Source organism: Triturus cristatus, chromosome 9 (assembly GCF_964204655.1).
Source record: "Triturus cristatus chromosome 9, aTriCri1.1, whole genome shotgun sequence".
Classification (NCBI taxonomy): Eukaryota; Metazoa; Chordata; class Amphibia; order Caudata; family Salamandridae; genus Triturus; species Triturus cristatus.
Genome location: NC_140592.1, coordinates 82,633,613 through 82,646,356, shown reverse-complemented (window position 1 = coordinate 82,646,356; position 12,744 = coordinate 82,633,613).

The following is a 12,744-nucleotide window of genomic DNA, read 5'->3' as shown; positions in this document are numbered from 1 at the left end:
GGGAATCTTTGATCACGAGATCAAACTTAATACAACTCTGATTCTTTTGGGGGTTGATGGCGCATCAACTTTGTTGTTAAGGAGGCCCTGTAGAGGGTTGCTTTTTTATTTAATTCTTATTGCTAGGAGGGAAATTTGTTTGAAATGGAAGGATCCTCTGCCTCCGATAGCAGAGGACTGGGTCAGGGCTGCGGTCAGAGTTTGTGGCCTCGACCAGAGAACAAATAAGAATCCCGGCCTATCTATCTGGTCTCCTCTTTTGATTTGGTCTCGATCCTTGAGTGTTGGTTGCCTGTCCCTATGATTACACCAACTCACTGACAAATGGTGAGGTTCCAGATGGTATGGACCTGTGCGAGTGCAGTGTCGGCTGGCCGGACAGTTAGACAATGCGTTTTTTACATTGCTTTGCAGACACTTCTCGTGAGATGAGGGAATAAAAAATTCAAATAAAAAAAAACATTTTAAACTATTTTAAGTATCGATAACTCAATTTGTCGCCATGGATAGTGTTGTTATTAATTATGTCATTTCAGATGTCATCAGTGATTTTATCAATGATGTCATAGATCATGTCATGAGTGATGTACTATGTGAGGTCATAATCAGTGCATGGCGATGTCTCGAGTTATAGTTACAAGTATTGCACTTTGGGATCAAGTCTGCCTGGAGAGTGTTTACAAAGATGATGGCTCCCTTGGTGTCATGTATACACTTGCGGGGCTGGAGTGTATGTCCGTATTTAGATGATTGGCTTCCCCATGTCTCATCAAGGGTGGAGGTATTGGAAGGTTGGGATTTGATGAAGAATATTCTTCAGCAACATGGTCTACTCATAAATTTTGGAGAAATGCAAGCTAGATTCCTCACAGAACAGGACTTTCATTGGGGCTAAATTCAGGACAGGTTTGGGCATAGTACTGCTGGCGGAAGAGTGAACGGTGAGGCTGAGGGCAACCCTCTCATCTCCATTATGTCAGACGGAGGCACCAGCAATATTCTGGCTGAAGGTTCAGCACCATATTACCTTGTGAGTATTTCTAGTCCCTTGGGCAAGGCTTCATATGAGACCACTGTTGGCTCATCTAGTGAAGATTTGAAGACCATCTTCAATGGACTGGGAGAGAAATATCTGGGTTACAGACCTTATCTGGTACCAACTGCAGTGGTGGCTGAAAGAGGAGTCATTGAGCAAGGGGATTTCCTCTTCTTTCTCCACCAGAGATTGTCCTAAAATGAGATGCCAGACCTTTAGGCTGGGCTACAAAGTTGGGGAGCAAAGAGGCTCAGGAGAGATGGTCAGCAAAGGACAAGTCAATAACTTCAAACTGGAAGGAGGTATCTGCGATTTTCTAGGCAATGGTGCATTTCAGGCGGGACATTCTGAATCAGCATGTGATGATCACGATGGACAACACAACAGCAGTGTTTTTCATGTGAACAGACAAAGGCTCCCAGCTCAATCTGTTTGCACTGAGAATTGAAGCTTGGGCAGAGGACAATCTCCTTTGCCTGAAACAAGCTCAGAGTGGAGAAGACGATGTAGTAGCAGGCTTCTCCCCAACTGAAGCTCAGTTCTTCACCCCTCTTGTGTTCTCCAAAATATGCCAGAGGATTGGGGAGCCGTTTTAAGACCTGCTTGCTTCCAGAAAAGACACTCAACTTCTGAGGTTCTTTTTTCTGTATCAATGGCCAATATCATGGGGGATGGGGAGTAGATGAGCTGTCTCCATCTTAGCCTCCTCTGCTGCTTTATGCATTTCCAGTTCTTCCTCTGATCCCTCGTCAGTTCTCAAGGGTTCAGAGGGAAATGGTGGAGCTTGTGGTACTAGTCTTGTTTTGGCCTCATCGCTCTTGGTTTCCCTTCCTTACGACCATGGCTGTTCTTCCTCTGTAGAGAGTACCGACCTCACCCTTTCCTCTCAGATCAGTGGAGTGGCTACCTATTCAGACACTAGCTCTGTCAGTCTGGAAAGTGAGAGGATTGAGCTTCAGAGAAGAGGGTGCCTCGACACCTAGCTGAGATTATTCAGGGATATAGGCATCCTTCTACTTCGACGTCCTATTCCAAACACTGGAGGAATTTTGAAGTATGTTGTGGTTTTAAATCTCTTCAGCAGTTCAGAGTGAGAGTTCCTCAGTTTTGCAATTCTTACTAGATGGTTTTCAGAAGCAATTGGATGTAACTATCCTAACACCCCAGTGAGCTGCAATAAAGGGCTTTCGGGAACCCTGGTCCAATTTCAGCAGAGATTTTGATCTGGTGGGCAGACTCTTGAATAGTTTATCAACCTCTATATATATACTCTCTATTCCTCCTTGGGATTTGACTTTAGTCCTGAAATTGCTGCAAGGGATGCCATTCGAACCACAGATTTCTGTTGACTTAAAGTACTTGTCTTTACAAGCGGCATTCCTAGTGGCTATTACGTTTGCTAGGAGGATTGATGAGCAGGAGGCATTGTTATGCAAACCTCCTCTTTTAAAGATTTAGGAGGATAGAGTTTTGTTTAAAGCCAATCAAGCTTTACTTTCCACAATAGTTTCCAAAATTCATAAGAAAAAAATGAAGTATTGCTTTTTCCTTCTCTGTCTTCCAAGAAAGAGGAACTTTTTCATTTGTTGGATGCAAAGAGAGCAGTTAAGATTTGCCTCCAAAGGCCTGAGGGGCATAGGAAGTCTGAACCTTTCTTTGTAGCTTTTGGTGTCAATTAGAGTTACAAAATCTGTAGAGCGGCGACGTGGGCCTCAGCCCACCCTTTAGTTTAATACTATTGTATCAAGAGTGTTATGGAGTATAAATAATTTGGGGAAAATGTGTTGAATGCAGTACTTTCTGCATATTTTCAATTATTTTGTTGTTACACTTACTAAAGATTAGTCAGCATGACTGGTGTAATATGTTTTTCAGTTTTATATTATATTCTGATTGTTTGTGAAGGCCAGCATTTGTTTAGATAAGCCTCATGAGTAATGGCTAGGATGATAACATGGGATGTAGGGATAATGCCCGATTACTTACCAGTAAATATCATTAATCTTAGTCCCTAACGTCCTCGTCATATTACGACCCAACCGCACCCCTGATAACGGCTGGTCTTAATGTGGCTGGAATTGTCAGGCGGTAATGTGGGTAGGAGGGTGATTATACCACCTTAAGAGTGGGTTGGGTAACCCCACCATTTCATGTTTTTCTCTCCAGGGTATCAAGGGAGCACAGTGCATCGTAATAGGGTTTACATAGGAACTACGAAACAGAAAGGGAAAGAGTAATAACTACATCAGGGAAAAGACAGACTAATAGAGGCAACATCTTCAGTTGAAGTGGGCATCAGCAGTGGGTTGCACAGTAAGCAAATTTGGACCATGACAGAAATTTTCTTTTACAAATTTAGCACTGAAAGGCCAAGACTGGAAAATTGTGTCCTTGATGACATGAAGACATGGTATCATCCAATAACTTTACTCAGGGGACTAAGGGCCTGATCTAAAGTTTGGCAAAGAGATATTCTATTACAAGCATGAGAGATATCCTGTCCACCTTATTACAAGTGGCACAGGATATAATGCACTTGTAATAAGGCAAACAGAATATCCCATAGATCTGGTCCTAAGTGTGCTAAAGGGGATGTAGTCCATTGTTTGGGAGTCATGTGCTTGCTGGTAAGTTGGTGTGCTGGGAGAAAGGTCTGTGGATCAAAGATAATGGCTTATTGGAGTGCGAAATGCTTGGGATGTACAAAGGTGCCACATTTTCCAGGTCCATGCGTGTCCAGTTAGACCAGTCCTGTTTGTTCTTAGGATTTTGGGACTTGTATAAAATCAGCACTACAAGTCCCAGAATTCTAAGAAAAAAACCTGGACTGGAATCACTAGCCATGCATGGACCTGAGAACCTTAACAGCTGTGGATGGAACCTGGCTAGGAAGTTGGTGTAGGTCATGATATGCATGGTGTGTGGGTAAGATGATGCTGTCTGTTAGCTTGGGTGTGTCGTAGGGATATAAATGACAGACGGGTAACAACAAGGAGAGAGAATGGTTCTAATCTTAAGAGGATCACTGAAATCGTCTCACCAGATAATTCTGAAATAAGAAAAATGGGCCCAAAACTGATGTACCATAAGCAAATGTGATGTCAACAGAGGGACCTTTGTGCCCCAGAGATCTCATTGGCCGTGCCATATGGATGATGTGTAGCACACAGGAGGACTTCAGTCAATCCTGTTTTAGCCCACTGCACTTTGCATGCTGAGGCTTTTGAGCCTGAACATACATTGTAAAAGGTAAAACTACAAGCCACATAAACTAAAGTTGTGTTGGCTAAAACGTCTGGGCTGGCCGAATGTCACCCTCATAACATAGGGCCAGCAAGCAGCCACGGAGCATCTTATCCAGGCCTCTTTTTTACTTTATTTATTTATTGTAGTGATCCAGCGTGAGACCGGGGAAAGAATGGGACAAATATACATAATACACAGCTAACCTCCCTGCGTTGCAGACCCGTCACACTAGCTCATTCACACACGCAGTCATTGGAGGGGCCCATAACACCAACACTCACACGTCTCTTACTCACGAGTCTGCACACAGGAGGGAGGATGATTTCGCGCTGGACATGTGGGGGGGGTACCTTATTACCTATAGGAAAGAAAAAATATTTTCAGAATATACATTAGCATTCATCACCTATAGATTCCTAATCCCAAACATCAAGGCACTCCACCCACTTGGTCGACGGACCAGTTAGTTGGATTGGTTGATGGTGATTTAGAACCAGCTAAAACACATTTTAAGACTCAGAATCCTTTATTCATTTTATCGAAAAACCACAAACTCATTATTTCTGTTAATCAAATATTTGTTTATCTAAATATTGTTTGCAAATAATTTCGACATTTATGATTAATCAAAGTTTAGAAGTTTAGAAATTTAGTCAAGTAATACAGATCGCAGGACATTTATATTTACCTATTCTTGCTATCTGGGTTTTTCTCTAATTCATTTGGCTCTGCAAAAACAAATTTAGCCGTTAATTGTCCAAATAAAGCAGGCCAAAGCTCAAAGTCCAAAGTTCTTTGCTCAGCACGTTACAGTCCCAAAGATTTCCAAAGGACCAGAAATCGTGCAAGCATCTGTCATCGCCTGTGGGGTCAAAGAGGGTGTGCAGTCATCGAAAACCGCCGAATGCTCTAACCCCTCCCTATTCTACTACTCTTTTATAATACATTTCGGGATAACATGAAACATTTGGCCACTTCTGGACTCGATTTTCGGACGCCATTTTAGGTAGGCCCAAATGTCAACTTAAGCGAAACAAACACAAAAGAATAGTTAATACAAAGAAATGATGATTCTAATGTTAAACCCTCACTAATCCCTTTATATATTAGTATTTTCTTAGCATATAGTGACATTTAATGCGATAATACTCACCATTAGGATCCAAACAGGAACGCAAACATCACATAAGCAACATAAATTATGCGATATCTATGAACACATGTACTACTATTAATATGCGTACATATTTTAGTTATTAGAGTTATTTTGCCATGCAAATAGCAATTTCCCACGTGTAATTGGTGTATGCAAAAGGGTTGGTTTAGTATCACACTACACTCTGTTAGTAAAATTACAATCAGTAGGTTATATAGTCTTTTTATGCAAAATAGAGGAGGTATACAACATTTTGTTCTACCTGCTCCATCAATCCCCCCTTTGGTGATTTTTAACATCACCACACTACCTTAAATTTTGTAAAATTTGGTAAATAGAAATGAATTCAGTTCTCTTAATATTTTGTTAGATCACATGACTGTTTCTCCTGTCTCTTCTTCTCTTGTCTTTTTATACATACTCTCTTTCCACTCTTCTAATTCTACCTCTTCAAATTCTCTTTCTTTTCATTCTTTCTCTTTTCTTTACAGTTTCTCTTTTTATGTTATTTCGTATTTTTCCTTCTTTTGCTACATAGACATCCTAATCTCAGAATTAATACTAGAATAATCACACATGTTATTGGAAATAATATTTTACCAATAAAAGTACTACCTAGTTTTAGTAAAAAGTCTTTAATAGTAGAAAACCTTTTCCCAATCTCTTCCCAAATACCTTCAACCTCCAGTGGAACAATCGCCTCATGCAAATCAGTTATATTCTTTATGTACGTCTTTAAATCTTGACTTTCGTCAGGAATGTAAGTACAACAATGTTGAACTTTCAGCATTCCACAGACTCCACCCTCTTTTGCCAAAATTATATCAAGGGCAAGTCGATTTTGTATTACCATTGCTCTCATGGCAACCATTTCAGTATTTACCAATAAAAATCCTCCAGCAGTGCTTGTTGACAAGTGATCCACTACTGTTGATAATTTTCTTATTTTATGTGCATTCAGAGATATTCCAACTGCTGGTATCAATGCTCCAAAAATGTCTCCTACAATTTCTGACCAAGATTCTCTTCTCCTACGTGTTAGTTGTCTACCTCTCTCATGTGCACCATCTTTTCCTCTTCCCACATGAAATATCTTTGGGAAAACCAGGCCTAGATAACATGTGCCATACCAATGGTCAGGTAATCGATAATAAGCTTTGTTCCCGCAGATAGAGTATAATCCAGGAAAAACCGGATCATTTCCTCCTTTAAATCCCCATCCACCCATGATTCTATAAGTATCATGGCAATCACTTGTGCCTACAAAATAGTTATCATATGCAGTCTGATTTCTTCTAATTCACAACTTCCCTTTCTGAGGCCAATCTAAAGCCATTGTTGGACTAGCGTCTCCTTTCAACTGTGCTTCTCTTTCAACATCCCAAACTGTCTTTTCTTCTTTTCCCTCAGGTACCTTCTTTTGCATTTTTTATCTCCTTTCTTCTACCATATCTAAGAAAGTCTTTTCATCTCTTTTCAGACTACAAGTTAGATTATTTCTAAAAATTGACTCTAATGTTAAATCTTTAGTTTCTAAGAAAAATTCACCTAATACTTTAGCAGGTTTACTTACTTCAGTTTATTGACTACAGGTACTTGTGGTTTTACTTTATTCAGTTTATTGACTACAGGTACTTGTGAAAATATGTTATCTACATCTGAAAAATAATATTCCAGTCTCCCTATTTTGTAAAACAAACTTGCTAATACACTACAGGTTATTCCATATGTTACTGGGAGGTGATGATATGTCACTCCCTCAGATACTGATGCAGGCAACTGCATGCAGACGTAACAATCCCTCACATCCATTGTCTTCACATATTCGTACAATAATTTTGAAAAAACATTGTTAGAAAAATCAGTAATGGACCTATCTTTATGTAAGTAATTTCTATCTATTTTAGTCGGATAAATCTTTTGAATCTTTTCTACATTAGTCTTATTCTCACTATGACCTTCTATTGTTTCTAATGTAACCTTAAATGAGACCATTAAAGCTAACACACTCCACAGAAGCATTAGTAATTCTGTACAAAAACAACATATTTTGCACCATCTTCTAAGGAACACACATTTAGATTTTCTACTTTCTGTGTTTGCCATTTTCGAAAATGATCAGTGTCTTTTGACTTAGCCTCTCCTACTTCACAACTAGTTTTGTCTAATCCAAGGCTCTAAGCACCTACTTGGTTCTTTTTGGTTTTATGTCTTTTTCGGTAATTTCAAGTTGCTCCTTTCAGAGCACTTTTGTTTCTTCAGTTTGGCATTTGATCGTCTTTTACTTTCCTATCACAATCTTGATTCAGAATTTCTTGAACATCCGTCTCTTCCCCGATGTCGGACAAGATAACTCTCAGGATTTCTGATTCTTCCCCTCCCTCAACCACTTCTGGTATAGTCACCTCTAGATCTCCTCGGCTGTCTGCCTCTTCTCGTACTTCAGGAAGTGCCACATACGACCATTCTGGTGACTTATACTTCTGGTTAGGTTTTCTCGTTCTCTTGCTTTCTTCTGATGGTGTTTCTTCAACGTCTTTTGATTTCTCTTGGCTAGACACTTCATTCACTTGTTCAGCTCTAGATGAATTTACTTGTGTCAATCAGTATCTCAATCTCATTATCTTGTTTGGCCAAATTTCATCCTTTGCTGGCCTTTTTAACTTACTTCGTTTTTCATTTCTCTCAGTTCTCCATGCTCTTTTCCTCAGGACTCGACCTTCTGGTATTTCTTCGTCACTGTCCTCTGATTCAGTTCCAACTTGACTCTTACTTTCAGTAGTCTTTCTTTCCACCACTTCCTTTTTCTTACCTACTTCTGTCCCTCCTCGTGGTTCTTCCACACAATCTTCCTGCTGACTAACGGTCCCTTCTTCTACCTGGATGTATGGTTTCCCTAGAACTCCTCGGGGGTCTTCCGTAAAAATCTTTCCCTCACTCTCTGTATCTGGTACCTTACCATCTACTTCTGTTATTTCAGGTGGAATTTCACTTGAATTTTCATTTGGAACTTCTTTATTAAGAATTTCTTTGACAGTCTCTTCACTGTTTTTATTTTCACTCTTGTGTGCTTGTACTGGTTCAGTGTCTGATTCTGAGCTGGTGTCCGAAATCTCCAATTTTCTTCTTAATGGAAGATTCTCTGGTGCAATAGCTGGACTTGGTTCTGACTCCCTCCTTTCAGGAGTTTGTCTTGTTCTTATTTCTTTAGCATCTGATTCAGAACTTGTATCTGATTCTTCAAAGTATTCTCCTTCCTTGTTATCCACTGGATTTGGAATTCGCAAGGTGTGACTAGCATGAATCCAGTTCTTCACTCCAGCACATTTTACAGCTATCGTCGTGGTCAGGATCAGCTGACGTGGTTTACCCCACCGTGGGACCAAACAGTTTAGTCTTCTATGCACTTTTATTCTCACCCAGTCACCTGGGCTCAGATCATGAGCTGGCTTCTTTTCAAGAGTGGTGGCATCCGATCCAACCTGATGAAACACAGAATGAACGGAATCAGCCAACCCCTTGCAATAATCCAACACCAAGTCATCAGATATAGGCAATAGCTTGTTGACTGGTATGAAAACATGTTGCATTGCTCTCCCCATCACTATCTCGTGAGGACTCAAACCTGTATTCCTGTCTGGAATAGATCTTATGGTCATGAGTACCAGAGGCAAGACATGAGGCCATTTCAAACCTGTGCCTAAACACATTTTCCCTAGTCTGTTTTTAATGGTGCCATTTACCTGTTCCACCACACCAGAAGCCTCTGGGCGATAGGCACAATGTAGTTTCTGTTGTACATTAAATGCTTCACAAATTAATTTCATAATTTCATTATGGAAATGTTTTCCTCTATCTGACTCAATCATGACTGGAAAACCAAACCTAGGAATGAACTCTCTCAAGAACAGCTTGGCTACTGTAATTCCATCACTCCTTCTTGCTGGGTAGGTTTCCACCCATCGAGAGAACAGACAAACCATCACTAGAACATACATCAACCTGTTGCAGGGAGACATTTCAATGAAGTCAATCTGCATTCTCGTGAAAGGCCCTCCTTCTCGTCCTATAGTTCCCAGACTTACCACTGTTTTTCTTCCAGGATTGAATTGCTGACATATAAGGCATCTTTGACAAAGGCTTTCAGCTACAAGTCTAAATTTTGCATTATACCATGTCTATTTGAAAAGTCTGATCATAGCATCTCTTCCTACATGTGCTTGTCCATGATACATCCGTGCCATGGTAGAAACCATGCAATCAGGCATAACTGGTCTTCCATCCCGATAAACCTACACATGATCTGTTTCCCGTAGTGCACATCCTGCTTTTACCCACTGTCTCATTTCCTCATCTCCTGCTTCTTCCTGTAACTGCCTCACTTCTTCCCATGTATTCACAGTGTTAGTAAACAACAAGGGACATGAATTAATTTCTTTTTCTCTCCCACGATTAACTTAGTTCTGATTACGTGCACAATATTGAGCCATGTCGTTGGCAAACCGGTTGCCCGCTGAAATATAATCATTGAACTTAGTATGCGCAGCACTTTTCACCACTGCTAACTGCTTAGGCAGCTATATCGCCTCAAGCAATTTTCCAACCACTTCAGCATTCCTTATGGGAGTTCCACTCGATGTCAAAAACCATCTTTGGGACCAAATTTGCCCAAAGTCATGCACTACACCAAAGCCGTATTGACTATCGGTTATCACAGTCACTCTCACATTCTTTCCCAACTTACATGCTCTCGTTAATGCAAAAAGTTCAGCAACCTGGGCTGATTTTACTCCTTCCAGACAAGATGCTTCCAGTACAGCTGCTACTGTACATACTGCATACGCTGCATTCAGAATTCCCTCATCTGTTCTCTAGCATGATCCATCCACGAACATCACATAGTCACTTTCTGTCAAAGGTACATCTTTTATATCTGGACGTGGTTTGGTACAGAAATCAAGCACTTCCAAACAGTCATGATCCACATCATCTCTGACTTCCACATTCTCAGCATCAGGTAGCAATGTTGAAGGATTCATATTCAGACATCTCACAAGGCTCACATTCGTTGCACCTAAGATGACTTTTTCATATTTAGTCAGACGACTATGCGTCATGAACTGAGTGTGGCTCCTTGTTAAAAGGATTGCCACATCATGAGGTACAAACACTCTCACAGGATATCCCATCACAATTCCTTCACTCTGTTCCAGACTCTTACAAGTGGCTGCTACAGCTTTCAAACAACCAGGCAATGCTACAGCTACAGGGTCTAATATAGCTGAGAAATATGCAATTGAGCTCCTCAATTTTCCGTGTTTCTGTATTAACACAGAAAGTGCACATCCATTTCTTTCGCTGTAATAGAGCTCAAATTATTTTTCATAGTCAGGCATGCCAAGAGCTGGTGCTTCACACAACCCATCTCTCAATTGTTTAAAAGCCTTCAACTCTTCTTTATTTAATTCAATGGGATCTTTTACATCGCTTCTTGTCAAGTGTACCAAGGGTTTTGCAATCAGGGAAAAGTTACTGATACCCTGATGACAATATCCAACCATTCCAAGAAACATTCTCACTTCTCTTTGAGTCATTGGGGCTCTCATTCCTTTTATTATCTTGATTCTGTCTGCGGTTACTTTTCTTAATCCCTTTTCAATTTTGTGGCCCAAATATTGTACTTCTTTCTGACAGAATTGCAATTTTGATGGGGATACTTTATGTCCTCCATCTGCCAAATGATTCAACAATGCAATGGTATCCACTACACATGCTTCTCGAGTTCTCGATGCCACAAGCAGGTCATCGATATATTGAACCAGTACTGAACTCTCAGGCATTTTTAAATCTTCTAAAGACTTTTTCAAAATCTGATTAAATATTGAGGGACTCTCTGTATACCCCTGTGGGTTTCGGCACCATGCCAAAATACGTTCGCCAAACCGGAACGCAAAAATCTGTTGGCTGTCAGGGTGCAATGGAATGGAAAAGAAAGCATGACACAAATCAATCACTGTGTACCATTGTGCATTGTGAGGAATGTGATACAAAATCACAGATGGATTTGGTAAAATGGGACAACATGATACAACGATTTTGTTTATTTTTCTCAGGTCTTGTACTATTCCAAAAGTTCTGTTAGGCTTTTTCAGACCCATAATTGGTGAATTACATGGACTGCTCATTATTTCCGTCAAAATACCTTGTTCAATCATTCTCTCTATTATAGGAGTGACTCCTGCAATTATCTCGGATGTCAATTTGTACTGCAGAATATTTGGGTAACTTACTCCTTCCTTTACAGTAACTTTTACGGGATCTACATTTTTCATTAATCCCACATCTTCTCCTGTGAAATCCCATACCTCCGTTTTTACTGTCTTTTTCAATTCTTGAGGCAATTCCTCGGGGTCAAATACAGCAAATGCCTCGGTAATCTCAGGTTCCGTTTAGCTATATTAATTTTATACAGTACATCCTCATCAGGAGTCTCAAAAGCTATACCATCCGGAGTACAGAATATTGTGCAGTTCATTTTGCACAGCAAGTCTCTCCCTAACAAATGTACAGGGCTTGAATTGCACACGACAAAACGGTGCATTTCAGAAAATTTCCCTATGTTAATTTTAACTGGTTCAGTGAGATACATTTTTATCTGTCTGTTGGATACTCCAACTACTTGGATCGTTTCATCCGAGAGAGGAAGATTTTTAACATCAGCTGACCTAACAGTTGAACGAGTAGCACCAGTATCTACTAGGAAAGTAATGTTTTCGTCATTAACCTTTCCATCCACAAATGGGCCTGTCTGGTCTACTTCTAGAGTTGCGCCAAGTACGCACTCCTCTTCCTCCCCTCGGCACCGTCAATGACTGTTTTCTGACTCACTCTCATCGCGTTGTAGCCAATACTGCGAAACAGCACTAGCGCGCGGCAGGTTAGTTACCTGTTCTTCGTTGTAGAATCCTGTCTCATTACTGTATTTCTGAGGATTTACGCTCTGTGGAAAAGGCGGTTTTGGCGCCTGATTTTGTTGGGCAACAACCTGCTGCTGTCGCTGCGGTTGACAACTCACCTCATTCTGCACCTGTGGATTCAATGATGCATTATCACCATTAGCACTTGGGGGAAATTTACACTCGGTTCTCCAATGTCCTATTCTTCCGCAATTATGACATGGCCATTTCTTTTTGGCTTCATCTAAACTAATCTGTCCTTTTCCTTTCCCAATGTTAGGTTTTTGTCTCATGCCTGTACCATTTGCTTGTTCAATCAATTGAGCTTCCTGTCTCTCTTCCACTTTTAC